Genomic DNA, 16,700 nt, shown 5'->3' on the forward strand with positions numbered 1-16,700 from the left:
GTGAGAAGAGAGAAGAAAAAAATCTCATCAACACTAGCGATGATGGCTTAAAGTATTGTCAATGATCACTATGCTACTATTAACTTGGCAGAGATATGAATTTGGTATTACATAACATCATGTAAACATGTTAATTATGGCTACAATGGTCATAATCAATGAAAACTAGAACTCACAAATTATATTGTACATAAACATATTTTGGGGGGGGGGTTAAAAGATCGAGATCACTTTGGGTGAGGGAAAGAGGATCAAAAAGGTACAGGATGTTGCATGCATGCGTTGTTAAAATGTGTGAATGTTACACTGTGCTTATCACTGTGGTCGTATTTGTAGAATACATATTTCCCAAGATCTTAAATAGCAACTGGCTTAAGCAGAAATAATATTAGACTGTAACTGGATAATACAATGGCTTTGATCTTTGACAGTAACAAATGTTTGTATATTTTATGTTGTGAATGCGATAAACTGAGAGTTTTCGAATTAATTTTTATGTTTTTATTTACTTTTCAAACTGAGCAGAACAAAACATAAGACTGAAGATAAAATGGGCCCGCGCTGCTTCTCCTATTAAATTTTATGAGTTGTCTAATTGCTCTCTAGTTACTGAATGGAGCAAATGATAACATTGTAGTCATGGTAATGTTTGTTGGTTGTTCACAACGTTATTTTATTGATTTCCCTGAGACCATAATTCGAGTTATGGTTACTTGATTACTGTAGTTTTATGACAAGCTGGAGTCATAAGTATAAAGAGTAGGAGAATGAGATAAACCAAAAATTCTGATTTGTAAACGTCTCTGGGAAGATGTTGCCTGCACAGCCTAGGTTGTGCCATAAATCTTTGCAGAGTTCACAGGCAGGAACATCTCTCCCCCTCCCCTCTTTCCCTGTGTTAGTTCGATCTTTTCTTGATTATCACAATGAAGGAACATTCATAATTTTTTGCACTGTGGATTTTAAGCACTTATCAGAGTGTGACCACAGACCGTATGCTAGTTTACACTGTAGTGGATTCTTGACTTCGAACCTATCCCAGACAAAAAATGCCCCTCCCCTCTCCGCAGAGCCTTTTATAAAATAAAGGATCAAGGGGTTGTGGTACAGAGATACCATATTCCACATCTCTATAAAATAAACAGGCATGTCACTGATTATAGTTTTGTTCAGGTGAATTAAAAAATCAAATCGTTCGTCTTTACGCCAGTTATGTAATATCTTGAATGACAATGTGGTCAGTGTTTTCAATAAAGGTTATTCTATCCAGTATTAACTGACCAAAGCAAATTCAGATCCTTGTTGTTACGTTTATATCCGATTCTTCATTTTAACTACGATTTTTAACTTCTGTTCGTTCATATTTTTTAGCTTATATTTTATTTACCGTCATATGTGTATCAGCACCTAGTAATGATTGGCGAATTTTGAAATAAAGCTTTTATTTTCTTTTTTTTTCTATTTTTTTTAGTTAAATGTAGCGAAAATTCTTCATGCGCTTATGTCAGAATCCGGAATATTCTATTACTACTGTAAACAATTCAAAATATTCACAATTATAGTAAAACCACACTTACACACAAAAATATTCTGTACCTTAACATTTACCTTATTCTTAAGACCTTATTCTTATTCCATTATTTGTTTGTGCTAGAAATTGACAGCTTATTGTTTACAGTACATTTTAAACATTTAATATAAGTTTTACATGTCACTCCATGTCTACAGAAACTTTAAAAACTAGTAAATTTATAATACGTAAGTGGAATATAGTAATATTCCCAACAAGATATTTGTCTAATATGAATATATTAACATAGAGGTTACTTGGAAATGATTCACAGAGTAGATAGAATCTCGTTTTTATTGCCGTGGTATTATTTACAAAACATTTAGAAAAAATTAATAGTCAGAGTTTGAGTAGCTGTTTGTCCTGGCGAAGTATAGACACTAAAAAATAAACACTTTTTTATTGTTTTTAGCCTAAATAAACGCTTTTTTAATGTAGTTAGCCTAAACAGACGCTTTATTATGTGTTTAATCTAAATAAACACCTTTTATTTGTTTAGCCTAATTAAACGCTTTTTCTATTGTTTAGCATAAATAAACGCTTTTTTAATATGTTTAGCCTAAATAAACGCCTTTTATGTGTTTAGTCTAAATAAATGCCTTTTGTGTTTAGCCTAAATAAACGCTTTTTGTAAAATGCTTAGCCTAAACAGACGCTTTTTATGTGTTTAATCTAAATAAATGTTTTTAAATGTGTTTAACCTAAATAAACGCCTTTTATGTGTTTAGCCTAAATAAACTCCTCTTCTAATGTGTTTAGCATAAATAAACGTTTTTTTGTAAAATGTTTAGCCTAAACAGACGCTTTTTATGTGTTTAATCTAAATAAACGTTTTTAATGTGTTTAGCTTAAATAAACGCCTTTTATGTGTTTAGCCTAAATAAACGCCTCTTCTAATGTGTTTAGCATAAATAAACGTTTTTTGTAAAATGTTTAGCCTAAACAGACGCTTTTTATGTGTTTAATCTAAATAAACGTTTTTAATGTGTTTAACCTAAATAAACGCCTTTTATGTGTTTAGCTTAAATAAACGCCTTTTATGTGTTTAGCCTAAATAAACGCCTTTTATGTGTTTAGCCTAAATAAACGCCTTTTCTAATGTGTTTAGCATAAATAAACGCTATTTTTCAGTTGTGTTTAATCTATCCCAGCGAATAGAATAAAAACAGTTATCAAAATGTTTTCTTACTGTTTTGACATTTTTAGGTCAATGTACAAGGTGTCCGAAAAGTCTGGAATCACAGGTGATTTGCACCTCCGAATTGGTTAAGTGATATCTTTCTGGAACATTGGATTGGCAACCGTTGACCTCAGGAATGGGCCTCAAGAACTCAAGACTTGGCTCCCATGGATGTATTTTTCTGTGGACTGCTCAAGGCACGTGTGTACACAAAAAAGATCAAAAACACTGAACAACTGAAACAACGAATTCACGACTAGTGACACGAATATGCTTCGCAGTGTTTAAAAAGAGTGAAAATACCGTCTCCAAGCTTGTTTCGAATTACAAGGACGACATGTGTAACACATTCTGTGAAATTGGTTGAAGTGCCTGTGGTTCCAGACTTGTTATATTATAATTTTTAACTACCAACTGTTGATGACTCGTTTTAAAACGGATGCAAATTATTAAACTGTAAACAATCTTTAAAAAAAAACGAACACTAGAAGCATCTGTCTTCCCACAGCTGACTAGAGTTGATGAAGGGTGGTTTTAAATGTGGGCTTGAGCACACATATCTACTCGTTTTGTTTGTTTTTCTCCTTGTTCCACATGTGAAGCTAGCTAATGGAGTTTAAATCTACTGAAGACGGTGTATCCCTACTATTATATGAGTCCCACTTCGACAGATACATGGTGTATCCCTACTGGTATATGAGTCCCACTTAGACAGATACACGGTGTATCCCAATTGGAATACGAGTCCCACTTCGACAGTTACACGGCGTATCCCTACTGGTATATGAGTCCCACTTCGACAGATACAAAGTGTATCCCCACTGATATATGAGCCCCATTTCGACAGATACACGGTGTATCCCTTCTAGTATATGAGTACCACTTCGACAGATACACGGTGTATCCCTACTAGTATATGAGTCCCACTTCGACAGTTACACGGTGTATCCCTACTGGTATATGAGTCCCACTTCGACAGATACAAAGTGTATCCCCACTGATATATGAGCCCCATTTCGACAGATACACGGTGTATCCCTTCTAGTATATGAGTCCCACTTCGACAGATACACGGTGTATCCCTACTGATATATGAGTCCCACTTTGACAGATACACGGTCTATCTCTACTGGTATATGAGTCCCACTTTCACAGATACACGGTGTATCCCTACTGATATATGCGTCCCACTTTGACAGATACACGGTGTATCCCTACTGGTATATGAGTCCCACTTCGACAGATACACGGTGTATCTTACTAGTATATGAGTACCACTTCGACAGATACACGGTGTATCTCTACTAGTATATGAGTCCCATTTCGACAGATACACGGTCTATCTCTACTGGTATATGAGTCCCACTTCGACAGATACACGGTGTATCCCTACTGGTATATGAGTCCCACTTCGATAGATACACGGTGTATCCCTACTGGTATATGAGTCCCACTTCGACAGTTACACGGTGTATCCCTACTAGTATATGAGTCCCACTTCGACAGTTACACGGTGTATCCCTACTAGTATATGAGTCCCACTTCGACATATACACGGTGTATCCCTACTGGTATATGAGTCCCACTTCGACAGATACACGGTGTATCTCTACTAGTATATGAGTCCCACTTCGACAGTTACACGGTGTATCCCTACTAGTATATGAGTCCCACTTCGACAGATACACGGTGTATCCCTACTGGTATATGAGTCCCACTTCGACAGATACACGGTGTATCCCTACTGAGTGAATATTAGGTACATACATTTAAGGATCGCGAGGTTCTATACTTTTCCCTTAGATATTCGTGTCCTCTTCGTATTAGTAATCCTCTAAAACCGAAAAAGACAGCGAAGTTGATTGATAAGTAACGACAGAGTTGGTATTTATATAATCCTAAAGAGCTCAATCAGCAGTTCATTAAGGTATCGTGTCACGGAATAGTATAATCAGAAACAGAATATTAGAAGTAGCGTTGTCCGAGGATAAATCCGTTGAGAATTAGGACATCCTATCAGTAATTTGACAAGTGAACTTCCGCCTTGTGACTATTTAATTACGCGAAACGAAGAAGATATATGTCAATTATATAATTCTTGTTTCTAGTGATTTTGCTTCGTGGCATTTGTGCTTCAACCCCATTGGAATACAAGTACTTTAACATTGAATCAGAAAGAACACAACAGAGTTGATTACATTTACCAGAAGTTCGTTTAGCAGTTTTAAAAACGAAATGTTTGAGAATTATTTAAATTTAAAAATCGTTTCAATATAATTATTTTTGGAGATTATATTAAGATAGTTGACTTGTTAGACTCTTGTATTTAGATATAGTTTTAATCACAAATACCTATCAAATTTTTACCAGAAACGCAGACATACTGCCTCCAGAAAAAGTATTTTTCTTCGTTGATTATTCGTTTAAGATTTGTAATTACGTTTGAAGCTTATTACTTCCAACATTGTATTTTTACATAATCTTTCACAAAGTCAGTTTCACTCCTCCAGGGACCGTTAATAAATCATCATAGAAGCCACTCAGTCCTTCAGGGACCGTTAATAAATCATCATAGAAGCCACTCAGTCCTCCATGGATCATTAAGTAATCATCCTAGAAGCCACTCAGTCCTCCATGGATCACTAAGTAATTATACTAGAAGCCACTCAGTCCTCCATGGATCATTAATTAATCATCATAGAAGCCACTCAGTCCTTCAGGGACCGTTAATAAATCATCACAGAGGATACTCAGTCGTCCAGGGACCGTTAATAAATCATCATAGAAGCCACTCAGTCCTTCAGGGACCGTTAATAAATCATCATAGAAGCCACTCAGTCATCCATGGATCATTAAGTAATTATCCTAGAAGCCACTCAGTCCTCCATGGATCATTAATTAATCATCATAGAAGCCACTCAGTCCTTCAGGGACCGTTAATAAATCACCATAGAAGCCACTCATTCATCCATGGATCATTAAGTAATCATCATAGAAATAACTCAGTCCTCCATGGATCATTAAGTAATCATCAGAGAAGCAACTCAGTCCTCCATGGACCGTAAATCATCGCAGAAGCAAATATTCTTTCACCAAACTATGTGTCATCTATTGATGGGCATATTCTTTCCAAATATACGGAGGCATATCATATAGACATATATATATATATATAAACCTTCAACAACGAACGTTGTTTCTTCTTAAACTCTCTATTTTTATGTAATAACAATATAAACCAATCCAAATGAGCAGCATCCACGCAAAGAAATGTTTTTACATATTTCCAAACAATCAATTTTCACTGGCAGTCACCTAGCAATAGAGTATGTATAACTTTGCAATTTAAACTAAAATCTATATGCAATATATACATATATATATGTGTAGATATTGCATAAATTCTGTTCCTGTCATATCTGTTACCCAGGATAATTTAATATCGACTTTTCAAGTTAGAAACATGACTACTATTTGTAAATTGTCAAGTTGTTTGAGAAATATAATTGTTGGTTTATTAGTTATACATGACAATCCATAACCTTCCCCTTCGTTTTATTAACCCCTCCCTGGTACTTTTATATATATCACCATATAGATTTTATAAGTAAAGTGGTATCATATATTTAAAAGGAAAAAAAACAGACATAAATTTATATCGAATTTCAACCTGTGGATAAATTAAAATTTTCTTCTTTCCTTGATCCTGTTTTTTTTTTATATCAAACAGTTAAAATGGACATAAAGTTCAGGACAAAATTGTATTACGATATACGCCTATTCCATCTTTACCCTGCCAATTATATAAAGTCTAGAAAAAAGTTGGTTTACAATATACACCTACCTATCTTTACCCTGACAATTATATAAAGTCCTGAAAAAGTTGGTTTACAATGTACACCTACTTATCTTTACCCTGACAATTATATAAAGTCCAGAAAAAGTTGGCTTACAATGTACACCTACTTACCTTTACCCTGACAATTATATAAAGTCCAGAAAAAGTTGGTTTACAAGGTACACCTACTTACCTTTACCCTGAAAATTATATAGAGTCCAGAAAAAGTTCGTTTACAACGTACACCTACAACAAATTTACCCAGCCAATCATATTAAGTCCAGAAAAAGTTGGTTTACGATGTGCACCTACAACAAATTTACCCTGACAATTATATTAAGTCCGTAAAAACAGTTGGTTTACGATATACATCTACTCCAGCTTTACCCTGACAATTATATAAAGTCCAGAAAAAAGTTGGTTTACGATATACACCTACTCCACATTTACCCTGACAATTTTGTGCTAAAGTATCGTAAATGGTGAACTGGATTCTCGTAGTTAGCGTGCCGAATTGTGGATCTGAGGTTTTGTGCCTCGTTACTGGCAAAATATTTTGCGCTTTAAACTTTTTATGCCATAGGGGTGTTATGAAAGTAAGAGTCAGATTTCGTTATCCAGTCTGACAAGAGTAACCTAAGAGTTGGCGGTAGGTGATGCTGACCAGGTGCCTTCCCTCTAAACTATCTCTTCAAAATTAGTGACAGCTAATACAGACAGCCTGCTAGTAACTCTTTGCAAAATTAAACAAATAAACAACTGTTTATAAGCAGCTGTAAACATTATATTTGGATATTTATTATTCCGTTTATTTCGAATATTCACCATCATGTCTCTGTTATCGTATCTTTTACGTTAAAGTGGCATTAATTGCACACTTTTTCAACCATTTTGAAGGCACAAAATTAAATTAGTCATAGGCAGGTGTAGGCTTAGATCCCATACCAATACCGTCAACTTGATTATAAAAGTAAAATATGATTCTCTGACTGAAAAATAAATCAATTTAAAAAAAATGTAGTCAGAGTTTGAATAGAGTTGTTTAAACATTTGTTTAACAACAAGTAAAAGCTTGGAATGGTCTATTATTTCATTTGGGGGGGGGGTCTGTGAGCCAGACTAATTTCAGAGAATTCCACTTCTCATCAGTGACCCTGGACACTACCACCAATGAAATATCACACACACACCCCAGTGAAAGAATAGACCATTCCAACCTTTTACTTCTTGTTAAACAAATGTTTAAACAACCCTGTTTATTCAATTATGTACCAGCTTCATAGTGTCGGTTATCAATACGAAGAATTAAATTGTGGCGGAATGCTACAACTTCTTCAAATACCTATAGAATGGTAGATTTATTTTTTGTGAGTGTAAAACACTTAAATACACCATTTCGGTTGTCAGAATTTGTTATTGAAAAGAACTGTTTGTAAAGGACTTATTAAAGAAGGTCGGTGCAAAATAGGCATCAGCACATAGAAAACTGGAACTTTCAGCCCGAACCATATCTTATGTGATACACACACATGCTAAATGGATTGGATTTTGTTAAATGGAATACGAAGATTTAGTGCCACGTGTTCGGCATCATCATGTCTCAAACCATAAACCTTTGAACCGTAGTCCGACATACTAACCACAAGACCACGCACGGGATAATTACATTTGTTGAATGGGAAGGTTCTTTATTTTATTTTTTTGTCGACTTGTTCATCTTCCTGCGCATGAGTAATCATGAATCGCGATAGTTGTTCATAATAGGGATCGCAAGGAATTACACAAAACCTTGATAGAACGTTCGGGCAAAAAGTATCTTAAACGGTAAAGATTCAGTTCAAACAACACTTTAAAACCTTTACTTTTGACTTCTAAGGCTGTACACATATAAACATACACAAAAATTACGTACGATAGACTTACAAGAAAAAAAAATCCGCTCAAAACGGCCCGTTTGTAATTCATATTCGTATTATTATTATCTTGCCAGCCTACAAGAAAAACGGTTTAGTATATTGCACCCAAACCTTTTGTAGAATAATAAATACGTATGAGTACTGAAAATATGATTTGTTTCTCCTATATTTTTCCAACATTAGCTAAAGAAATTCATACTTCTAGTGTAAAAAATATTATCATTACCCCTTGAAGTTAGCTTTGTTTTTACAAATATGCAGTGTTCCTTTAAATCCTTGAGTACAGGGTGAAACAGGAATTACCAGCCAATAATAGATGACTGTAACATGTACATACTCAATGCTTTGTACACTATACAATCAGTGTCTTTAAGGAGCCAATCCCTATGTTATTTATGAAGTGAAGGAGTAAAAATATCAATACACCTAATACTAAATTTCATTACACACATTCGTAGAATAACTATTTTAAAAGGAAATGAAGGTTTATATAAAGCAATGTTTTAGACGTACATGTTTTATTTGAAAAGTCTCCTTTTCTACTGGTAAAACTTTATACGCGCTTGGTGGTGTCTTAGTTTGGGCATATATTTGACCATTGCTATATAGAGAATTTAGTTACACAGAAATTATGAAAGCTCACTATATTCTCAAACAAATCTCCATGGCAATCTCCAGCTGCAGCTTAACATTTTACATCTTGAACTAATGAGATCAAATAGTCACTAGCTACAGTAAATCATCACGAACCGTATCATCTAGCTACTAGCTATGTATATTATCAATACATTGTATAACGTTAGCTACCATATCAAGTAATCTTTTGTCCATAGTTGAGCACAAAAACGCCACCAAACAATATAAATAAAAAATTGGGAATTTTATAACCTGCAAGTAGAAATCGTAAAAAAAATAAGAAAACAAGGCTGAAGATACTGTAGACACTATTTAGTCGAACTACAAATCCCTATTTTGACTCCACCAAATGTAGTTCTAGGTAACTGCATGGAGCCAAAATAGCGGTTTGTAGTTTGAGTAAATAATATCTACATTATCTCCGTTTTCCCCTCCTTTGTTTTACGATTCCTATTTGCAGGTTTTTAAATTCCCAATTTTTTATTTGGCTTGTATAAAGAATGTTGAAATAATGCTGATATTTTTAAATATGTGGCTATGAATTTCCTTTGTTTACATAATTTTGTAACTGGTGATGTCAGTTTAATGGGATTTTTTTGTGCAATTTTTAAAAATCCGTACTTCACGATACGCTAAAAACTATAATTTTTTTCTGAATTTCTTTCTTTGATTGTAGTTAAGCGCAAAGCTACACAATGGGCAACCTGTGCTGTGCTCACCACGGGTATCGAAACCCGGATTCTAGCGTTATAAGCCTTCAGACTTACCTTTGTGTCACTGAAGAGAAAAACTCGAAAGCTAAAAAATAACACTATAATTTAATAATACTTTGAATTTGTTATTTTATTATGTATTTTATTTACTTTATGGTATAAGCCGGTTGGTAAAGTGTAGCGATAGCTAACTTTAAGGCCCGGCATTGCCAGGTGGTTAGGGCGCTCGACTCGCAATCTGAGGGTCGCGGGTTCGAATCCCCGTCACACCAAACATGCTCGCCCTTTCAGCCGTGGGGGCGTTATAATGGGACGTTCAATCCCACTATTCGTTGGTAAAAGAGTAGATCAAGTGTTGGCGGTGGGTGGTGATGACTAGCTGCCTTCCCTCTAGTCTTATACTGCTAAATTAGGGACGGCTAGTGCAGATAGCCCTCGTGTAGCTTTGCGCGAAATTCAAAACAAACAAAGCTAACTTTAATGACTACAAAAAAACTGTGACAATTATGTGTTTTTTTTACACAACTCTTCACAGACAGTAATATAGATACCATACAGTGAAGTTTTATAGCAATTTAGCCACGAGTTTTATCAAGAAACTGTAACGTTTCGTTCTATCGTACAACCTGACTCTCCCACTACACTTACAAGCTATCCAGAAAGTGTCAGTCATTTGCACTTGCTACAGATATACTTTTAAATATCCCGTTGAGTGATATACAAGCTATCCAGAAAGTGTCAGCCGTTTAGATACCACATCGTACTTACTACAACCATAACGTTCTGAGTATTGTAACTTATCACTTACGACATATCCAGAAAGTTTAATGTCTTTATAATATTTCTTGCTTACTCTAGACATAACTTTCTGAACATTTCCACTCGTCATCAGGAATTTATCTTGAAAATATCAACCATCAAAAACCCACTTTGGGCTTTTTGAGGACAATAGATAAAAAAATCTTAATCTAAACCATAATTTGACAAAAGCCTGTGTGTCTGTGTGTGTGTCCACTTATAGCTGACGAACCGTTGGACCGATTGTCACCAACCCAACATATACCATGAGAAATTCTGAGAAGTAACATGTGATCGTCTTTCGAATCTGACCCTCCCCTCCCCTTATCTCACTTCCGGGGGCTCTTATTTCTTCCCGGTGCGTTGAACATGTACGTCAACTAGTATATATATATATATATTAGGCCTTAATTATGTAAAGTTTTCGAAATGCAAAACACGTTCCATCTGGCGTTTGTTTTTATTAATCCACTTGTGAAGGTCACAATAGACATAATGTACAATTATATATCTTGAATGGTTCTTGAAGATATAGACCGTCTAGTAATAGGAACTAAGTGACGTCTTCAATGTCGCCTCGATTGAATGAAAGAGACAACAGTCTGAATATGCCTTGTTATTCTTATTCTGACATGGGGTCAGCCGTTCGGGTCTTCCTTCTCCATTGATTACAATCCCGTGCATCATTTCTAGTTGCATCAACCTCCCTCACATCCCTATCTACCACGTCCCCCCTGCCTTCTGCTTCACCTTCGTTCCTCCACTGGTATTTCTAATGCTCTTCTTACTCTACATCTTTCTTCACTTCTTCTACATGATCAAACCATTTCAGTCTTGCTTCCCTTACTTTTTGATCCTGCAGACTCAAACTCTTTACTAATCTGAATATCCCCGTGAGGATATAAACGAGTTTCGACTCTGATACGTAAATTAGCAATGTTTCAATTGTAGACCCACTAGTTAACCCATTCACTAAAATTAGCTTAAACTAAAATTTGGTTTATGGGCTAATTTGTGGGTTTTGTAGAAAAGTTAATTTTCTTTTCAAATTAGTGACACGTAAGGCTTAATCGTTGTATAGGAAAAATCTAGAAGCATGGCTGGGAATGACTGTTTTTCTATCTCTAGAAAATTGCATTCCAGAAATCCGTCGAAAATAATGTTGCTAAGAGTTTGGGTTGTCCTTTTTTGATGTAGGTTTCATTTTGTGTTGCGATTCTATTTTTTCAACAGTGAATAATTTAATGATTAAACAGTTTCTTATTTAATTTACACTTGCTCGTGTAGTCCATTTAGCACTTGCCTAGTTGACGTAACATCAATCAAAATATATTTGCTTCATCGGGGTTTTTTTCTTTAGTTTTTCCATCTAAACGGATTATATTCAGTATTAAAGAAAAAAAACTGATGTTTTTCACGCATTAAACTGTTAAAAACGTGTTCTTTTACACAATATTTGGCGTTCCCATTCAAACATGATACATCATCTCACTTTTCATACTGAAATGTTTCTTGTCATTTATTCAGGTGGTGCGTTATTTAAATCCTTTTCTTGTCAAAGAACATACAAAAACGGCACTTCTGGGATTTTTAATGGTGAATGTCAGAGAATCAAGAGTCCTTTACTTGTTTTATAAGTCTGATAAATACTGAAAATTTCGCGAAGCTGGAAGCTGGTTGTTGTGTGAAATATAAAGAGAGAAAGTAACTTACAGCGATCCATCAACCAGAAATTATATCCCATCAACAATAATTTTAAGAATGAATGGCAAATAAAATCAAAAACATATGTTCTGAAGTATCACATTTTCAAAACACGTCAAATATTCTCATTCCATCAAGCTTTATGCCTCAAACATTTTGTTTTCAAACATAAAGCAAGCCATCGCTTCGTGGCGTAGTGGTTAACATCTCCAGAGTGTGAATCCGAGGATTGGTGGTTCGTGGCGTAGTGGTTAATATCTCCAGAGTGTGAATCCGAGGATTGGTAGTTCGAGTTCGTGGCATAGTGGTTAATACATCTAGAGTGTAAATCCGAGGATTGGTAGTTCGGGTTCGTGACGTAGTGGTTAACATCTCCAGAGTGTGAATCCGGGGATTGGTAATTCTGGTTCGTGGCGTAATGGTTAACATCTCCAGAGTGTGAATCCGAGAATTGGTGGTTCGGGTTCGTGGCGTAGTGATTACAATCTCCAGAGTGTGAATCCGAAGATTGGTGATTCTGGTTCGTGGCGTAGAAGTTACCATCTCCAGAGTATGAATCCAAGGACTTGTGGTTCGTAGCCCGTTGCTACCAAAACGTGCTCCGAACTTTAATGCCTTAAGTGTACTATGAAAATGACAGTCCTATTCGGTCAGATAAAAGTAGCCCAAGAGTTTTCGGATGGTACTGTTTATCTGCTGCCTTCCCTTTAGAGGCAGCTTTGCGTAGATAGGCCTTGTGTAGCTTTGCAGGAACATTCTTAAATAAACGTTCTAGAAGCGCGTTCTCTAGAGCCCTTAACATCCTTTAAGAGTTTGGCGCGAGCTTATGCTTTACATAAAGGTGACAGCGTTACTTTCCACTTATTAACGCATTATTCCATCCTCGTGAAGTCTCGCGCAAAACTTTTACCATCAACGGAACAAACACAACTTGCCTCATCTTACAGTAGATTCATAGCTGACTTCCTCCTCCGGCTTCAAACAAAAAGTCGTCTAAACACACGTTAGTACCGTTACTTTAGACTAATGATCTCGCTGTTGTCATATTGGAGAGATCCGCCAATACCTATCGTAAAAAACTTTCTGTTTTGTCTTACCTTTGGAGTTGTAGATGTTGTTTGTTTGTTAGTAAGCACAAAGCTACACAAAGGGCTATCTGCGCTCTGCCCACCGTGGGAATAGAAACCCGGTTTAGAGCAGTATAAGTCCGCAGACATACCGCTATGCCACTGGGGCGGCTGGAGTTAAAGCGATTCCATTCCTCAGAAACAAATTAAAAGAAAATATGTCAATGTGCTTTCAAGCATTTTATATAAGAATAACATGTATTAACAGAGTGACGCTGAAAAACCCAGTGGCACAGTGGTATGTCTGCGGACTTACAACCCTAGAAACCGGGTTTCGATACCCGTGGTGAGCAGATCATTAATAGCCCATTGTGTAGGATTGTGCTTAATTAAAAACAAACAAACTGACAATTAAATATAATTTTTCTTACTGTAAGTTTGTTTGTTTTAATGCAAAGCTACTCGAGGGCTATCTGCGCTAGCCGTCCCTAATTTAGAACTGATAGATTAGAGAGAAGGCAGCTAGTATCGAAACCCAGTTTTTAGCGTTGTAAGTACGCAGACATATCTACCACTGTGCCAGTCATGTGCCAGTCTCTCTGTGTGCGTTTGTTGAATATTGCGCGAAAGGAACCGAGAGGCTATCTTCGACAGCCTTCCATAATATTGAAGTAATAGACTAGAGGAAAAGAAGCTAGTTAACATCACCAACCGCCAACTCTTGGGCTACTCTTTACCAATGAATAGGGGGGATTGACCGTCACGTTATAACGCCTCACAGCTGAAAGGGCGAGTATGTTAGGTAAATGGATTCGTACCAGCGACCGACAAATTGGAATTCGAACGCCCTAACCACGAGACCAAGTTTCCTTACTGTGACCCCGGTGGCAGAAAATGTAGAAAATAAATGAAGAACCAACACTCTGAACAATATAATCACACAAGTTGTTTAAAGTGGGCAGAATGAACATTTCTTAACAACATATTTTGCTAATTTATTCTATAGCCACAGAATATATATTAGTAGTGGTTAGGTGGACTGACCTCTACATATACACAGGGAACTATATTAAAGTAATCCGTTAATTAAAGTCTAGAGCGGTCATAGTACATAAACGTACACTCAGTAACCATCACCTATACATGGAATGGCGATTATTCGCTTTAGAGATGTTATGAATGGCGATTATTCGCTTTAGAGATGTTATGAATGGCGATTATTCGCTTTAGAGTTGTTATGAATGACGATTATTCGCTTTAGAGATGTTATATTTCGGTCAAATTCCAAAGTAGAAATGCCTTAACTCTGAAGAAGAATACGAGCATTTTTTTTTTCGATTTCAACTTAAGTGTAGGCAAGGCTCGTAAACATTTCTTAAAATGAGGCGAAAAAGACACAGTGAATTAAAGGCTTTTCAAGAAGACTTTCATACCATAACTACACGTCCGTGAAAACTTTGTGATGTAAATGATTATTTTATTACTAATGCTTGGGAACAGAGAATGAGTACATTTATCGAAGGGTCTGCAAACTTAATAATCTCTGAATTATACTATAGTATAATAAGTACTGGTCGTGATAAAATGTCTTTCTAAACGTGGTTAGTTTGTGGAACCTTTAGTTGAGTTGGTAAGAATTCCCTTACCTTCTTTGAGTTTCGAGAAATAGTCTTTTCATTGACACCCATAACTGTCAAACTGAATCATTATTTGTAATCTTATCAGATCTGTGGTTAGTTATACGAATGGGAAATTAGATATATATATCCGTTATTACAAGCTGCGTTTATGCATACATTTAATTTTACACACAACTGATTTAAGCATTCAATGTCGAGGTGTTGTAATAAGTCAACTAGCTTAAAACCATGTAAATAAGTATTAGAACACTCAGGTGATAAGTTCCATTGTTCCTGAATACTCTCAGGCATAACCTATTTTCGTCATTGATGGACTTCGTCCATCTCAGACTCTCATTTTAAAACTTTCTAGGACCTGTAGAAAAACGACTGATAGTCAACGTTTTCTATTGTCGTTTGCTGTACTTTGACATTTAAAGATCACCTCCAAATATGTTGTTGTTGTTGGGTGTGAACTAGATCACAATTAACCTAACTGAGAAGCCCCCCCCCCCCAGTGGAACAGAAATATGTCTGCTAGAAACCGGATTTCGATATCCGTGGTGGGCAGAGCACAGAGAGCCCATTGTGTGGCTTTGTGCTTAACTTAAAAAAAAATAAAAAAACCTGACTGAGAATAAAATATTTATTTTCAAGAAACAACATACACAAGTCCTACAGCAACTTTGAATATCGGATATTAATTGACTATTTTCAATTGATAACATTACCAAAATTTTTCCAGATTATATTGGAAATGTAGCGCCATGAGGACGGCAATTATCTCGTGCTGTACAGCCTGTCTTAATTAGTCTCATCTAACCACTAACTCCATTAATTGATACAACAGTAAAAAGCACCAACAAATAACAACTCTTCCCCAGACCAAAAGTACTTCGAAAATAACAGATATTTTAAATATGTTTCAAGTATTAAAAAAATCTCTAATGAAGATGCGTTGAAAATACTTAAAAACAAAGCGTTTCCACTGACTCACTTAAGCCGTTTTAATAAACTGAATGCATGTTAATATGAAACTTTAGAAATAATAACTGAACTGTTAAAAGAAAAACTAGGAAACTCAAAGTTTGAACATTGAACTATGAAATTAAATCTTAGAATATATTATACAGCTTTCTACATGGGAATGTCTTGTAATGTTCTTTAATCTGACGCAGCTATTATTTTTACTTTGTTTTCTAGCTTTATCTCCAGTATTAAAATAATAAAAGTAAATGAGAGCGAATATCTAGAAAGATAAGTAGGAAAAAAACATTTTGTAGATAAATCTGACATGCTTTTTATGTAAAATTATTTTACGCATATCAATGTCAGAAGATAAAAAACAAGGCATAAGCAGAATTTCTAATAAGTATGATTTACTTTGATAAAACGAAAAACAAAACACTACTAAAACCGTTTTGTTTTTGAGCGTTCGAAACCTGTCTTTAAGTAAACCAGTTTGAATTCGAAAGAATTCATCATAGTAAAAATTGTAACTTATCTCACATCATAAAGTCAAGGGTTAAAGCACTTTTTCGACGTATCAACTCCATTCACCAGCACCTGACGCCAGGAGGCGGCATAAAACTTCAAGGGATCTTCTCATTGTATTTACCTCGGCTTTGTCCCCCAGCTGTTTAACTTCGCGAAAAAAAA

The sequence above is a fragment of the Limulus polyphemus genome, unplaced genomic scaffold, assembly GCF_000517525.1.
Source record: "Limulus polyphemus unplaced genomic scaffold, Limulus_polyphemus-2.1.2 Scaffold1610, whole genome shotgun sequence".
NCBI lineage: Eukaryota > Metazoa > Arthropoda > Merostomata > Xiphosura > Limulidae > Limulus > Limulus polyphemus.